Below are 18,204 nucleotides of genomic sequence, written 5' to 3'. Positions count from 1 at the left end.
ACAATTTATTGATTTCTGTACTGGTTCGCACTTGGCAAAGATGTTTAGAAGCCATTGTTTTTTACAACTATAACAGACGACAAACCTCTGAGTACTTTATCACACTCCTATGGTGGCCATTTCAGTAACATTGTTGTGGAAACACAATATAAAGCCAAACTTCCTGCAGTTACTACTCATCTCACGTTAACTAGTGAGAATGAGACTATTCAACAAAGCACATTTAAAAAGTCTTTTGCAGCGCTGCGATTTAAACGCAGAATAGTGGACTAGTTCAGAAATTGCAGGTTTTCTTTCAGGCATCCTCGCATTTTGTGCTGCGCTTTAAAAAAAAATGCACAAGTGCTCTTACGTTTAAGACGTAAACACGCGGTCTTGCATCCACTCCTTCCTTCTCAAATGCCTTCCAAATGTTGTCGTTTGCAAAATTTCAAATCACCGGGACCGAAAAGATATTTAACCCTCTGGGGTCCGACCATTTTGGGACACTCTCAGAGGTTCTGACATGCTCTTACATTTGGTCTTTTTTCAGTTGCTTTAAAACATAATAATGGGAAGTGTCTCATACCACTGCGTTCAGCACAAACTGGGCTAAAATATTATATGAGCTACATGTATGTACATGTTTGTATTTTTGAGAGAAAAATGTTTATGCGTGGTTTTTAAAAAAGCAAACTTTTTAAGTCATTGATATAAGTCCACAAAACCCATACTAAACATGTTTTAACAAGACTTTCCTAAACATAATCTAGTAGTCTAGAGTTTTTTTCTTTAAAATGATGTGACAATCACCATGCCTACTTATTCACATAAAACAATGTATTCATTTAGAAATTGTAAGACACTTTTTGTTTAGACGGGCTGTATGCGAGAAGGATTGATTGACAGCAAGCAAACAAAGGCTTGCATAATGAGCTGCATAATAATGAGGCAGGAATGTGAGAATGAACTACAGTGAAGAATGTGAGGACAAATGTATACATGTTTGTTTGAGGTTTATTAAGTTAACAATATAATTAAAATAGAAATGATGGTTAGTAGGACATACCCTATTCCTAAAACTTTGTATAAACTAAGAAACTGATACACAACAGAGCTGTAAACTTCATGTGGCCCATGTTACCATATAACTTTGTCCAAAAAGTGTTTTTCCACTTCATAGTTTTGTACTGATGAGAGAGATGCATACCTCTAAGAGAGTTATAAACAGCTGTTAGCATAAATTGCCCACAGAAATACCCTTACTTATATAACTGATGGGTAAATGTCACTGATACTAAGTTACATTCATATACTATCTTGTACATAAACTTAATCTCAGATAAACATCTGCAGCAATAAATATAAAAAGCTGTTTTCAGATGACTGTTTTCAGATGCAAATCCCCTTATCGTCTAGCTTCTGTTTTAAACGCGTTTCTGTAAGCGAGTATGAACTTTAAAAACACATCGCAAATGGATGTGCGCGAGCTCGCGTCTCCGTGTAAACAACGCGGAGCTTATAATAAACGGTGTCGCGTGTAAAGCGCAATGTATGAAATTACCTTGCATGTAAACAATATGGAATCATTTTACAGCAAATCCCGCAGTGCAGCATTTACTCAAAGTTGCCATGACAGATACGAAAGTGAATAACTGTGTCTTAACACTGTACAACATGTAACAGATATCCGCCATTATGGGAGGTCACGCGGATTTGTTTGTAAATAAGCATGTAAACATGGAATCATATTACAGCACATACTTAAAAGATACAGCAGTTCAGGGTTACTGAAAGTTTCCATGAAGGATATAAGTGAATAACTGTGTTTAACACTGTTACAGCATGCAACAGTGAAATCCGCCATTACGCGAGATCGCGTCCGTTTGTAAACAATGCGAAACTTTTTCAATCCGAAGCGTGTAGTCTGCTAAGGTTAAGGTGACCAGATTTTTAAAATGAAAACCGGGGACATTTCCTAGTTAAATGGTCAAAATATCATTAAAATCTCATTTGTTGTTATCTATGAATTACAAAATGGGGACAAAATGTTTTTTGAAAGTTTTCTTCTTTTTATTGTTGTGGGTTCACCGCAAAAAATGACTTACTTCTTACTTAATAGTATTTTTGTCGTTTTTCAGCTCAAATATCTAAAAAATCTTAAATCAAGATGCATTTTCTTGATAAGCAAAATCCCCTATGAAAAATCTAGCTTTAAGAAAAAAAATTAAGTGAATTTGTGCTTAAAACATGCAAAAAAATAATTTCTTGAATTAAGTTGTGGCAGATTTTATTTTTTTAAGCACAAATTTGATATTTTGGTCTAAAAATTAGACTTATATTCTTAGGTCATTTTGCCCATCAAGAAAATGCATTTCATCTTAAGATTTTATTTATATTTGTACTGAAAACAAGAGAAAAATACTAATAAGAAAGGAATTTTTGCAGTGTTTCTAATTGAATAATTTCTGTATCCTAAAAATCTATTTTCCCCGTTTTTACAAGAGACATACCCCATCATCAAAAATGACTTCTAAGGTACTACTTCAGCTGATTTCATTACATTGTAAACGTGAAGAACAGAAGGAATAATGCAAAATGCAAACATATTTAGCCTACACAAAACAAATGCTCCGTAACATACTGTGATCAGTTCACTTCATTGGTTTATTATTTTAATTTAACATGAATAGTTAGTACCTTAAGCCCCCATAATTTAACTGTTTTCATATCTTATGATAACTTGATTGATGATAATGACGCTTTTTCATATGTCTCGTAGTAAATTCTTCATCGCAAAATCAGTGGCGTGCGCAACTAAGTAGCTCGCGGGCGCGGCCCCCTCTACTGGTGAAAATAATCATTACATGATTGCTCCGGTCTGGTACTACATGTTGATCGGGTTTTTCAGTGTATTTGCTGGTTGTTTTGGACATGCTGTAAAACGGGGACATTTCCGGGGACAGCTTCTGTCGGGGACAGAACACCAAAAAACGGGACTGTCCCCGGAAAACGGGGACGTCTGGTCACCTTAGCTAAGGTTGCTTAACGTTACTGTATGTAGGCTGAACTGCACAAGCCATGAGCATACTAAGTTACATGATAGCAAATATAAATGGTATAAATTAACTGTTAACGTTACTTACTTCTAATCCAGCAGTGCGTTCTCCATTGTTATTCTTAGGTAACGTTAAAGATAAATGCTTCTCTTCCTCAATGTCCAGACATAAATGAAGATATTCCTCACGTGTGTGAATAAAGTTTATAATCCAAACATGCGGTAAAGTTTTTAAATCTGATCAAACTTTACGCTTTGCTTGTTATGGTTGAACAGCTCGTGTCTTCATTACCATGTCAACAGCTGTGGGCGTGACCAAATTACAGATAATGAAGTCAGCCAGGAAAAACGGTACTCTCTTTACTTCAATGCAGATTACATAAACTGGCAATATTTGTTTTCGATTATATTTAGCTTGTTTAAAAGTAGAGATTTCAGGCTTTCTTTGGATGTGTGTATCATGCTTGTGTGACGAGTAATCGCGGAGTTTCAATTGATTTTTGTAACGTGTTTTGAGAGACAGCTGGCGGAGACAGAAATGTCTGGATGGACACCCTGTTTATTTTCTTTATTTGACAAAAACACAAAGATCTGTTGTTATTGTGAATGAACACATATTAAAGAAGACCCTTTACCGTTTCAAATTATGTCAAACACGTAAGTGTATGATTATTAATGATGGAGTATTTTAAGTTGATTCTGCCATGATAAGGAAAAAAACGTCAAAACGCGGCCCCGCGTTTTTGGACCCCAGGGGGTTAAAGAGTTGCCTACAAACATTTGCTATTTGTTGCTTCTCAATGGTTTTCAAACTTTTTCTAGAGCGACTTTTTTACTAGCTCATTCATTGTACGTGGGTCATGTGACATATGGAGTATTTATTTTGCATGTATTTAAAAGATTTTTCAGTGCATTTCTATTCAAAGATTAATAATTTTATCAATCATTTGTGCATCATGGGTTGGGGGATGGTGCGATTTTTGTTGGGTCAGACCCATTTGCTAGCGATGAAGGGGGGACTGAGGGAGCTACGTGGAGCTACATAGAAAATATGCACTGAACAAGCCACTTTGAAATTTTTATTTTTTATATAGACTAAAAAAAATGTTGGATGACCCTCCCCTCAGCAAAGAAAAAAAGACATGACCCTCCCCTATTTTCCTCCGGTGGCCCCTTTCATAAATACCGAATGGTCTCTTTGTTTCTTTTTAAAAAACAAGACCAAGATTAGGCTTCTAGACCAAAAATAATGCCAGAGTTGTATTTGAAGGTGAAGGTGTACATCACCCCCCACCCCAAACTCAAAAAGGGCTGCGCCAGGTAAGGGGTTAAAACAATTAATCCGGAAAATTCCTTTAACAAATGTCAAGTTAAATCTCAAGTTTTGTAAATCTAGGCATGTGTGCAGACTGTCAGCTGTTAACCGAAGGCAATTAGGTGCACTGTGTACAATATGATTTCATTAGGCTGTAACAGCTGTGCTGTTAGTGAGGCAAGTCTGGATTATCCGGCAAACAATGAAATGTTTGTGCCACTTCCGCCTGTTCAGAAACGTCAAGCACATCCAAACTGAGTTATTTCAATTGGAAATAACGCTCAGAAATGTCCTCTAAAAGTTGAAGCTTTGTGACAAATAAATAAGTGCATTAGGGAGTGTGAGAGAAAGTTATAAATAATAGACCGGAAAAGAATTTAAAATTTGTCAGGAGGGCGCATTTCCAAATGATGTTTTGGCCTCAGCAATGTTTTCCCCCAGCACCGGCTCCAAAATGTATGAAATCAACTTTCCTGTATGTTCTCATTAGCCAGGAGTAAGCCTGGCCCTCTGTTTGGAGCTCTGATGAAGTGGTGCTGGGAAGAGGTGAGCTTTTCTTCACCGTGTCTCTGGTCCTGACAGCTGGGGAGCTGACGCTGGCTTTGGCCCCCTCCTCTCAACCTCACTGCCACTGTAACAACACTAATGAGGCCCGTAATAGCTGTCATTGCCCTGAGCTGCTCGGGGAGCGGAGGAGAGAGTGGAGGGGGTCGGTAAAAGAGAAAGCGAGATCGAGCTAATCCTGGAACAGGAGTGTGTTGCTGTGCAAGAGAGCTTACTGATGGAAAGCCACAGCCAGGCCCACACGGAGCTCGGCAGATTTCGGCAGAATTGGATGTGTGTCATTCACAAAGTTCTTGCTCAATGCTTGTTCATTTATTAAAGTCACAATATGCAAGATTTTTTTCTCAGAGCCATGACTACATTTGCATTCCAAACTATGACAGCATCTTTAGCACGCAAACCCTGGACAGAGCTGATAAAATATTTTGTTACTTCGTCATTGTTTCACACGTGTAGGTCCAGAAAGCTGTTTTCGACAATGTAAAATTCCTAAAGCTGTTATATTTGTGTTGTGTTTCTGGTTTCAGGTGTTACAGTACTGATCCATCAACATGTCATTTAATGCTGTAACACATCCTGAAATTTGACTTCAAAATAAAACTAAATCGGGTTTAAATGTCAGGAGTTCCTGTTGGGACGAATGTAATCCTGCGTTTACACCAGCCGCGGTAGAGGCGGCAAGCACCGGTGATTTACATGTTAAGTCAATGTAAAGACTCGATTAGGTATCCTGCGGCGCCGTACACACGAATGGCGAATTGAGCGTTGCTGCGGGAAACGATCGAGTTGAAAAATCTGAACTTCGGTGGATTTCTGCTACGCGCTAACCTATCAGGACCTTGCTGTGGTAGTGACGTGATTATCACAAAGCAAGCGGAGTGAATGTCCCGAATGACTAGAATTTCACGCGCGGCCTTCACGCGCGAATGAAGTCAGTAAACTTAAATGTTCAAGCGTCCAACTACGCGCGAATAGCGCATTTTTGCCACCTCTACCGCGGATGGTATAAACGCAACACTTCTTGCTTTTGTCCCACTGCTAATACTGTTGCATTATGTTGATTATTTATACTAATCAACATTTGTGGATCAAAAACATTAATCAAAGTTGTCCTAAGACAAGAACGAGTATTGGGTGTTGGTTTAAAGGCAACTTTTAGGAAAAGGTTTGATCAACTAAACTTTGTTGACTAGTGTATATTATATTATTCTAATTTGATTTGATGTAATTTTATAGTGTTCATACTATTAAAATTTTATTTTATTTTCAACAATTCAGTGTTTGTTTTTGAAATATTTGATGAAACTTAAATTTAAAAAAAAAAGTAATTGCTTTTTGCAAAGATAAACTACAACATATGTTTGCAGTTACATATTAATAAGAATATTCATGTTTATTTACTAAAAACAAGTGTAACACAAAAATCTATCTTGTTCTGTTGCACTACTTATTTTAAAGTGAAATTATACTGAAGTCTTTTTACATTTGATTAAAATTCCACCTGCTATTGACCACACTTGTCACCACAGCAAAAATATATCTCTGTCTAAAAAATTATCTTTTAAAGTTACGTACTTTCGCCCCTGCTCTCCACTACTTATAGTGGTTATATTTAACAATCTGTGTTATTGTGTAATAGTGACCTCCAGTGGTGAAAATCTTACTTATTGTGCCTTTAAATATTTGGGTTAATTTTCTGGAGTTTCTATAGACGGTTTCAGCAGTAACAACATAAACACGCAGCTTTCGTGGTCATAATGTAACTTCCGGTAAACTCTGCGAACAATTAGTAACAACAAAGTCTTTTAAAGTAGTTTATTTATATAACAAGCAAAATAAACAACACATAGATTACATAGGAACCCGAAACATTTGTTATTTTCGACGAGGTATTTGTTTATGAGTTCTGTTTCAGCAACTAGTCAGACCATTAAACCAACAGAAACCGGAAGTTAGGTTCGGACCAGACGCTTGTTGCGTCACCGCACGTGCGCCCGATTAAACGGTCTATAGACGGATTCAGCTGTAACAACATAAACAAACGTAACTTTTGGAAAAATTCTGCAAAGAATCAATAACAACAGAGTCTTTTTAGAGTAGTTTTTTCTGATACCATAGCAGTGATCCATGTTCGCCTTCCCCCATCGTCTTTAGGAAGCCAAAACATTTGTTATTTTCGACAAGGTATTTGTTCGAAAATCTTACCTATTATATAATATATCCTCTATAGCAGGGGTCTCCAACCTTTTTGTGAACAAGGGCTACCACAATGAATAAAACAATCTGGAGGGCTACTTTTTGATATAGTCTACTCAAAACTTTCTGAAATGTTTTAGTATTGTTTAAAAATTTTAACATACGTAAACCAAACCAAGCCAAGCTACGCGGGCACCAGTTGGAGACCCTTGCTCTATAGAATCAGCTATGTCTGGCTCTCTCTCTCAAGGTTTTTTTTTGCACTCGACTTTTTTCTCCTGACTAAAAAAGTCAATTTTTTTCAACCCCTAGGGATTCAGCTGACATTGGCTTAACTTTGCACCCTCTTTTATACTCGCTAGTACGGTTTAATCTTAGCCGCTGTATTCTGCTGCTTATGTTGTCCATTGATTTTTCTGTGTTTTCTTCTGGATCTATTAATGTAAAGTTGTTTTGAAACAATTAAACAATTGTGAAAGTGCTATAAATAAAATTGAATTGTTTCAGAGTTTAGTTTAGCCACTAGTCAAACCAGTAAACAAACAAAGACCTGATGTTAGGTTCCACTCAGACGCATAACGCGCTTGCATCCGATGAAACCGTCTATAGCTCAATTGGTAGAGTAGGGCGTAAGCAATGCAAAGATCTTTGGTGTGATCCCAGTGAACACACATACTGATAGAGATACAACTTGTTATGCACTTTAAGTCACTATGGACGGAAGAATCTGCCAAATGCACAAACAGGAAGACAGGTGCACTGTAAAAAAAAATCCGTAAAAAAACGGTAAATCTCTGGCAGCAAAGTCGCCAGAGAAATTCTGTCAAATTACGGTAAAAAAAAATGTTTTTCAAAATTACATACAAAAACCGTAAAAATACAGAGAATCTTTTACAGTCCTAATTCATTAAATTACAGAATATTACTGTTAATAATTGTTATAAAACTGTAGAAAAACATTATGTGGAGGTATTATGTGAAAATACATGAAATACAACTACTTTTCAGGTCAATCCCTGTAAATATACGGCTTTTATTAGTTATTTTATTAAATTGCTCTGTATTTATACAGTAATATTATTTTAAAATACAGTTTATCTTTGTAAAATAACTAAAAACACTTGTATAAAAACGTATTAAGTATGTGAAAATACATGACTAACAACAGTAACAGCTTAATAGCAGCCAGTAACAAATACAGCTTTGCAAAATATTACTTTTACTGCATTATTGCAGTTATTATAGTAAAAGATGGTTTCATGCAGCTTTAACATATGCATTAATATTATCTATTTTTATTAACTGTCCTAAGCAGGATTACCTGAAAGAAGACATTTCATAGTGAGACCTTCCAGGTAAAAGAAAGTATTTTGTTAATATAAACAATAAAAATAGGTTAATAGTGTAAAGTACTGGACACTTTTAATCCGTATACAAACAACATACCACTGGTCAAATTTAATTTCTTGTTGTTGACTATAAGTTATACATTTACAAATTTTTCCTATTCATATAACTGCATATAACTGTGGTAATGAATATTCAGTGTGATATGTAGGTACCCTGAGAATTAAAAGGCTAAACTGGGCAAAATGAATACAGTTGAGTTGATCCAGGGTTTATAAACAGCTTGACCTCAGAAACCACCAAGGGCCGCTTTCACAGGCCAACAAAAGCAGCCAAAGTCTTATGCAAAGATCATTTAGCCCCAGTTTATTCACTAATCAGGGAGTGTGCTAGAAACCTCTGGTCAGAAAGAAAAGGGACCATTTACCCACATTAATAAGAAGAAAAGAGACCCACAAGTATTCCCATGAGAATGTCAAATTCATTTAGATACAATTTATGTTGTTTTGTTAGATGGCCTGGAACTGTGGAAATACTTTTGATATGTTACTTTTAATGTCAGTTGCACAATATGTGACCATGTTTTGTTGTTGTCTAGCATGTACTTTTAAACCTATTCATCTTGTGTTCTTTTTAAGCGTTTTATTTGAGATTGCTACAGATTTATACAAACAGAAAACAGAGCAAAGTGCAGGCCAGGCTCAAACAGATCTCAACTCTCTCCAAGTATTATAGACCTCATTTATTAAACAAATAATTATACTTTAATGTGTATAATGAGTGCATTATAGTGATTATTTAATATATAGTACAAAACTATATTTCACACTTCACAATGTACTATTGCAGGCTGGTGAGCATCTGCAAAACTTTTGCCATCGCTTGCATCAGCTGCTACACTGCTCTGTGTGGGCAATGCTCCTCGAAAAAGCCACAAATATCAAATTGATAGGCGTGTGCTTGAGAGTAGATATTCTTCCATGTGTTGGGTTGCTGTTCTGAGCCATTAATTTTTCAGAGGCATGGGGTAATTTTTAGATACCTATAATAATGATATAAATGCATCAACTGGAGTAGACAGACCAAAAATACAAGAATTGTGTAACATGACAATTATTTGTTGTGTTATTCTGCCATCTACTGGCCAGAGAGCAGTAGTGCTTGCACTCATTATGTATTTTGGACATCAATTATTGTCGTCCATTAATAAATTAATTTATTGCAGATTTTGTATTTTAGTATTTTGTAGTAGTTTAACTCAAATCTAATTTGTTTATTTTTGTTCAAACATAATCTACTAAAAGCAAACCAGAGCATGGTCCAAAAAATAAGTGTTTTCGGTAGGTAGGCTATATTTCCCCAAATGTCCAATTACAGTACAGTACAGATGTATTTTGCATTAAGACGATCACAGATGGTTAGCTACTATTGTAGTCAGAGTAGACCTATAAACAATAAACAATGTTATGATTTTTCTTTTTCCATCTATATAGGTTTTATGATACAATTATATGTATGTATTCAATTTTATTTGGTCTATGTAATGTTATAAAAAATAAAATATTTTGTTTTAATCTACTTACTGTATCAGTCTTGAAGCAGTGCAGTTCCGGCCTCTGCAGGAGAGGGGCGCTGCGGGTGATTAAGGTGATGCACTGCAGCAGGTGTTTTAGCCTCAAATGCTGAAAACGTTGTCTGAGGGCAGCCGTTGATGCTTCGCTGCGTTTCATTTTTCTTGATAATTCAGGTAAATAGTCACCAAAAGTGAATTTTTGATTTAAAACTTATATGAAAACATGCAAGTACATAATTTGCATAGGTTTGGCGTCGAATGACTCGTCCATAAGGGGGAGAAAATATTAAGTTAAACCGAGTGATAATGTGTGGGAATGATAACACGTTAAACAGTTTTCACAAACGTAATATAAAAATTAGTGACTAAAGAGTTTTAAATGTGCACTTCTGGCACAAGTATAACGTAAAAATGTTCATAATTTATACACAATTCTGTACTTATTAAGTAAATTGAGATAAAGCAAACAAGAAACAAGAAAAAGAGTGATGATAAGAGATGATAAACACGATAATTGTATGTGTGGTTGTGTAGGTTACAACAGTTGGTGAAACAGATCGTGGACTGTGAGGAAAAAGGTTGTATGTGGAAGAAATTAATAAGTAGGCAATATTGTGTTATTGTAGAGTGGAGTGTTTAGGCAAAAACGGCTTTCGTGGAACAAACGTAACTTCCGGTAAACTTGCACAAAGAATCAATAACAACAAAATCAAGTTTTACCTCCAAGTACAACAATTAAATAAATTAGAAAGTAGAACAAGACCTCAAGGTCAAACCAGCGAAAATTAACCATGTTTTTTTGGTGTATTGATTACTATCAGCAAAACTATGGTTGTACTACACTAACCATGGTTTTTTGGTTTTAACTGTAGTAAAACCATGGATAATTTTTGTAAGGTTGCACTGTAAGTCGCTTTGGATTAAAGCGTCTGCCAAATGCGTAAATGTAATATATTAACATAAACTAACCATGGTCCGTACACAACGATGTTCAGCACAGACGACCTTTTACTGCCAATAACTCAATAAATAATTTGAGGTCAGGGGCCGTTTTCCAGACAGCACTTATTCTAGACCCATTCTTGAGCAAGGCACCATACCAAAGCTTTTACGCCCGCAGCCAATGTTTTCGATTGTTTCCAATGGAAGCTCTGTGTTTTTCAAATAAGGCAGCAGCTAGTGGTTTTCTTCCGCGCTGAAAACTGGCACTCGGCGGTTTTTCCGTGCTGAGCGCAGAGAGTTGAAAAATATTTAACTTTGGTGAAAAGCTCCGCTCGTCAATGTCAGTTCTCACACGGCTGTTCAATCAAAGTGGAGGAGGGGCGGGACATTAACACAGCAACCAACTGGCTCACAGCTGAAGTATCACAGCTACCAAAGCGCTCCGCTGAAGAAAGCTGGCACTCAACTGGTGCGTTTAAAAGTCTTGGTGTGCACGCCCCATTAATTGTTTTTCGGGCGCTGGGATAGCTGCCCACTGCTCTGGGTGTGTTCACTGGGATGGGTTAAATGCAGAGGTCACATTTCGAGTATGCGTTGCATACTTGACAAGCTTGTCACTTTCACTTTTTTACTTTCGCAAAGGTTGACAATTTTAGAGATTTCAGTAAGTCATTTCTCAAAAACATTATTTTCTGAGAACTAAATTCATTTTTATCATTGACCTGGCCTTACTCAGGTCATATATATAAATATCAAGATGATAATTTACCCATGTTCTTTACTTTATATAGAATCATTTTATGTAACAACATAAACGACTGAAAGTGGCTTTAGCCAGGTTATCACAGGCACAGTCACAAATGTCTTGTGTTCAATGATTTTGATATGTTTTTGGTCAAAAAAAAAAAAAAATTTGTCTCAGATTTTTAACTTGCCAATATCAACACATTTGTTGTAGACCAAAGAACTAAAAGGGGCTTTCAGTGGGAGGTCACCATGGGAAGGCTGCTTGAACTACAAGCCATCAACCTGGATGTCCTCATGGTGCTAATCGGCCACTGCAGTCTGAATGTTGCCGTTGTCTCTCCTGAGGCAGAATAGCTGGGATGAAGGAGCTCCTCCAAATTCCCTGACCCCTATGCCCCTTCTGTCACCCCTGGCACTTAATCCCAAGTGATGGCACAGGTAAGTTACCATTAAGCTCTTTATGAGTCTGTGTTGTTTCCTCTGAGGCAGAAATGTAAAAAAAATATGTTTTGTTTTTCCTGTTACACATATCCAATATTTATATATACAATAGTCATCTCCTTCATTTCCAACCATACGTGAAGAATGTGGCTTCCTAAAGTTATCAGTATGCTACAAGTTAGGCTTTATTTGCATCATGCAGGACATCAAATTAAGCTGACGGTTTGCTTATCAGAACAAGTCAAAGTACTGGTGTCACAACCCCAGCAGCATTGGGAAGTCAAGGCAACAAGGTAGGTGTCAGATTATCACTAATTTCAGTGGTGTTGCTTACTTAAAGACCCCCTGTGCTGAAAATCTAATTATTTATGTTGAAAATATGACTGTGTTGTTTTTAATATAATTTAAGATAAAGTATAAAGTATTTACTCATTAAAGCTGCAGTTTATAAAAGACGGTCTTAAAAACGTGGTGTAAAACTGCCCGTTTTCTACATCACAAACCTGTATCACATCAGCACGCAGAGTGCATGTTTTCCTGTCTTTAGTTCCATTCACATTTCTTGTATTGACTGAAGCAAAGCAGCTTTACAGGAAGACACAATGTAAAATACACACAAAACACAATTCAGAACATTAAGAAAATTTGTATTGATTCGGATGCACTTTTGAAGGTAGCTTTATGAATCACTGTTGATCCATGATTCGTATTGAAAGGACCCATGTAAAGTGAAAGTGAGTTCAATATGAAAGCACAGATATCTGAACCTAAACTGAACTCCTGCAATAGACATGTTATACTAAAAAAGGTCTAATATCAAATTCTTCATTAAGACCTCTAGGGGGTTATGTGTTCAATGTGTATATCTGGAAAAGTTCTCTCATTAGAAGCATGTTATCAACATTACCTCCCCTACGTGGACACTTAAAGGGGCGGTGAATTTGTTGATTTTAATGTTTTATACTGTTGTCTAATGTCTACTTATGATGTTCGCATGGTTTTTACATTCAAAAACATCAAAAGCAATAAGTAATACGCTATTTTGTAACATGGATTAGTGGCTGTCTTGAGAAATGGTTCGTTTGAAGGGGCGGGCCGCATTGAAGACCTGAACGTAAACACCCACTGCTATGATTGGACAGCTTCATTCCCCGTCATTACATGTAGGGAAATGTTTTAAAAACATTAATGTGATAAAAATAGCAGCCGAACACAAATATGTTTGAGACACAAAAGATTCTGGGTGCTAAACATGATACACATAAATGACAATACGTATATTAAAGTAGAAACAAAACTCGACGTGACTAAATTACCGTATAAAACACAGTAAGCGTGCATCCGAATCTAAACTGTGGCTAATAAATCCTTATCAATAACTTTGTATATTTCTATTGTGCTTGTGAGGTTGCTTTTACATTCACGTAATGTTAAATACCACAGTTATATGATAAAAAATAAGCTTTGTTGAGTGTTTGACCTTTCAAACGCAACTTGCCTAAACTACCGTATACAACACAGTAAATGGGCATAAGAATCTAAACTGCGACTGATAAATCCTTCCTTATAACTAACTTTGTATATTTCTACCTTTAAATTACAGTCGTATTGTTAAGTGTTGTACCTTTATTAATCGTTTAATGTTTTTAGTAAATTAAAACAGTCAAACAAACGTGTTTAAGTTAGACACGGATGTTACAACAGGACATATCAAGCAATCTCTTTTAACAAAGCAATAGTGAAACGCAGTAACTTAAATAAAGTAAAATGTCTTACTGTGAATTATACTGCTGTGTCATTGTTGTCAGATCCAATATTAGTGGTGCTTCTGAGTCTCTCTGCAAATCCAGCATCGACTTCTTTACAAATGAATCCATGTACACAACGCTAACAACACTCCCCACACGAGCTGGAACTTCTTCAAAAGCAAACTTTATCCAAGCATATTGCTAATGTTATGTTTCAAGCCTCCGAATTGAAGTATTTAGCTTCTGTGTTGTTCCCACGCGGTTCTTCCACAACCGAAAAAGCGTTTCCATGGTATCATAACAGATCACCGTGTCAAAATAAAAGTCTCTCAGAAAAAATGTATTTAAAAGTCATTTTGGTTACATTTGTCAATCTTTAAAGACATGTTTACTCGTTAAGACACACGTGTGTCACGCAAAGCTGTGGGCGGGGCTACAAAAGTAGACTTGTCCTTTTGGTTATGGGGAGGTGTTTCAATTCTACTTTTTACGTCATAGATTTCCGAATTTTTCACTGGAGTGTTTAGCTGGCTTGGTGCCAAAGACGGTTATATTTCAGTAGCACGGACGTTTTCAGTTCTGAAACTTGCAGGATGTTAATTTAAGTATGATGACCTCTTATATAACAAATTATCAAGTTAAAATTGAGTTTTTGATTCACCGCTCCTTTAATGGACTCAATTCCCACATATTTCAGACTAGACACATTATGTTTAGCATTCATAAAATGTACAGCAACAGGGCTAGATGTAACACCATTTCTGATAGCACTGCGATGTTCTGAAATTCTGGTCTTTAATGTTCTAGTTCTAGCCTATATATGATAGTCCACAGGGGCGTGTCAACATATAAATCACGTTAGTAGTAGAGCAAGAAAACACCTCTTTTATCCTGTATCTGTTGCCATTATGTAGGTGGTTAAAAGCATTAGTTTTATAAGTAAATGGCATTGTTGGCATCTTCCACAAGGGTAATTCCCGGCAGGTATAGTGTTAAAAAAATTAGGGGTTTTAATAGAAGGTAGGTGCGCTTGCACTAGACTATTTCGTAAATTAGGTGTTTTTTTTAAACACCACTCGAGAGCGCAGATATCTTAACCTAAACTGCTGCAAAGGTGAGTCATTAAAGGTGCCCTTCCTATGTCATTTTTATTGTTTTATACTGTTGTCTGAGGTCTACTCATGACGTTTGCATGGTTTTTACATCCAAAAACATCAAAAGCAATAAGTAATAGGCCATTTTGTACCCTGATTTTGAGGCTGGTTAGAGAAATTATCAGTTTTAATGGGCGGGCTGCATTGACGACTTGGAAGTAAACGCCCACTGCTATGATTGGATAACAGTTTTTCGTTCAAACTAACTTTCGATTTAATCTCATGTGTAATCAGTTTAATGTTAAGTGAGTGTCTTAAGACACAGTGTCTTTCTTACACACGCATATTTTATCATAAACCCTTTTGACACACACATGCATGTCTTTTATCGTAAACCCACGCACAAAAACACACACAGAAGTGTCTTTTACATAAACCCTTCGACGCGCGTGTAACGAACGCACAAACACACACGTGTCTTTTATCACATTCGATGCGTGTGCGTGAATCGCGTCCCTCTGAAGAGAAGTCCCGGCCGCAACTGATAGTGACACATAGTACTAAAGTGTTTTACTCACACAAACACGCGTGTCTTTTATTATAAACCCTTTCAACGTGTGTGCAACATGAATTTGCGTCCCTCGGAAGAGAAAGCACCGGCCGCCACAGTGACACATAGTACTAAAGTGTTTTACTCGCATAAGCTACGCCATTCTGTCCGGATCCAATATTGATAGAGCAGCATTGCTTTTTAATCGCAGTCTCTTTTCAAATCCAGCGTTCTTCTGAACATCCAAACATGTAGCAACTGTTATGATTCCTTCGTTTAATAGGAATGGTGTCTCTCGACGAAAAACAATGGCCCGAATACGGTACGGTTGACGTTTAGCCATCCTTGCTGTAACTTGTTATGAAAACTAACTCAACTACATGTAATATGTAGTTACCCTGGTAACCCTGGTCTCAACCAGTCTCAAGTTGAAGAGCTCATGAATAGTAATGACCTCGATCAGTTCCATTTGTAATCCGTTTAAATGATCAATCTGAATAAAAATGCTCCATATAAACACCTCAATCGGACTAAAAAGTGCCAATCTGATTAAAAATCTAATCCGCTTGTTAGGGGTGATTTATACCGTTTGTAATCCGGTATAATGACATGTGACGCAAATAACTCGAGTTTGTTTTGTTGAAGGAAGTCAAAAGAAGTGATTGTCTTGTTAATCTTGTTCCTATTATCCTTTCAGTGCCCCATAAAGTGATACAAGACAGCGTTGTCCGGTCAGTCCATGATTTATTCTCCGAGCCACAAACGCGTGTGTTTGGACTCGCTCTCGTGAACGGTCTCTGCAGCACTGCGTGAAGTAAAATACTCTTTTTGGGCACACGTGAATGGGTGTTTTGCTGCTGCTTTATAATCAGTGAGGCACAAAGCAAATCTTGAAGCAGCGTGAAACTATATTTGTGCAATGTGCGCATGTCAAATGATCAAATCTGATTTAAATCTTGTGTCATATAAACACGCACATCAATCCGATCACATTATTAATTGTTCATGTAAACGCTGTGATAGGATTTATTAATCGGAAGGATTTTAATCCGATGGAGGCAAAATGTGTCCATGTAAACGTAGCTACTGATAAGCTTTTCAAACTTACCTTATTTCTTTTCAGTGGCTAGAGCTGACAGAGGAGGTGGAAGTTAATTTTCACATTCACGACACAACACAAACACATATGGACGTAACACATATAAAAAAAGCTCTTTAGAGGCTTATTGTATTGTTTGTAGGGGTGTCAACAATAATCGAGTCGGCGTTGCATCGCAATGCGCGCATGCACGATTCAGCATCGATGCAGCAAAGTGCTATAATCGATTATGTCACTGTTTATTTTCTGGCCTCGAGTGGACAATAAAGTTGTGAAGTTTCAATTACATCTGGGGGCATAACAACAACAATCAAGATGGCTGAGGCAGAGAGAGATGACCGCGATAAATGGGTAAATAAAAACGCACCATTTTCCATGGAAAGCACATTTCGGATTCTACAAAGTTAATGGGAAACTAGACAAGACTTACGCCATGTGTAAAATTCTCATCTCAGGTATATAATTGTCATTGTCTTAAAGCTGCTAAGCTTCTGTTTTAGTTGAGAATAGTTGCACTTGACTTTACTACTTGACTGATGAAAAATTTGTTGTGTACAGTAGAATTCTGATGCATCGCAATGCATCGTAGAATCGAATTGAATCGAATCGTTACCTGGTGAATCGTAAATTAATCGAATTGTGAGAGCAGTGCCAATGCACACCCCTAATTGTTTATATAATATATTATATAATATGGCCTACGTATAATCAACTTAAAATTGCCTTCACTTAAATGTGCTTTAGTGTATTGAGAGAAAGAGATGGAGAGAGAGAGTAAGAGAAAGAGAAAGAGAGATAGGTTACCAGGGTTACCATGCAGCCAAACAAAGCAGCAATGTGCGCTTATAAACAGCGCTTTATCAGGCATACTGAGATTAGATGAAAAGAAAATACCATCAAGACTTTTCTCAAGGCATTTCCCTTCAGAGGCGCATTCATATTACAGCTTTGTGTCCGTAATACAGATCGGCCAAAAATTAAACACAAATCCAGTTCCGATTTATGGTAGATTTTTATAATATATAGATTTTCTATAATAATATAGCTTTAAATTTAAACAGAAAACACTTTTATCTGCACAGAGGGACGTGTTCGCGAATATGGTAGCACATGTTCAGAGATGTATAAAGTACTAGGGACCCAGACTTGAGTAAAAGTACAAGTGCTCTATCAAAAAAGTGACTTGAGTAGAAGTTGAAGTGCTCTTTAAGCACAGCACTTGAGTGGAAGTACTAAAGTATTAAACATGTTTTGTACTTAAGTATTGCAAGTAGTTTTTTTTTAAATATACTACTCAAGTACTGAAAGTAAAAGTACGTGTAATGTAGTTATTAAAGAAAACAGTGAAAAGTTTGAATATAATATTGTTTATATTATTTCAAATGTTTAAGCTAAAGGACACTCACAATTCCTTTGGCTGTAGCAGGAGTACAAGGACATGAATGTTCAGATAATTCAGATTAATTTAACTGATATGGAGATAGAGAATCAGGGGCGGATCTAGAAAATTATTTATGGGGTGGCATGAGAACTACGAGGGGAGGCAATGAA

General features: G+C 36.7%; 1 long non-coding RNA gene across 1 annotated transcript; it reads left to right on the top strand.

Moving 5' to 3' along the window:
• The first annotated feature begins 10,126 nt into the window (after positions 1 to 10,126).
• On the top strand, positions 10,127 to 12,502 carry LOC129426231 (uncharacterized). Its single transcript, XR_008638352.2, has 3 exons — positions 10,127 to 10,206; positions 11,933 to 12,159; positions 12,365 to 12,502. It is a non-coding gene; the product is annotated as an uncharacterized lncRNA (long non-coding RNA).
• Positions 12,503 to 18,204: the final 5,702 nt, after the last annotated feature.

The sequence above is a fragment of the Misgurnus anguillicaudatus genome, chromosome 25 (assembly GCF_027580225.2).
Source record: "Misgurnus anguillicaudatus chromosome 25, ASM2758022v2, whole genome shotgun sequence".
In the NCBI taxonomy this organism is placed as follows: Eukaryota; Metazoa; Chordata; class Actinopteri; order Cypriniformes; family Cobitidae; genus Misgurnus; species Misgurnus anguillicaudatus.
The sequence above is the reverse complement of the archived record's forward strand: the minus strand, read 5'-3'. Positions and strand labels throughout refer to the sequence as shown.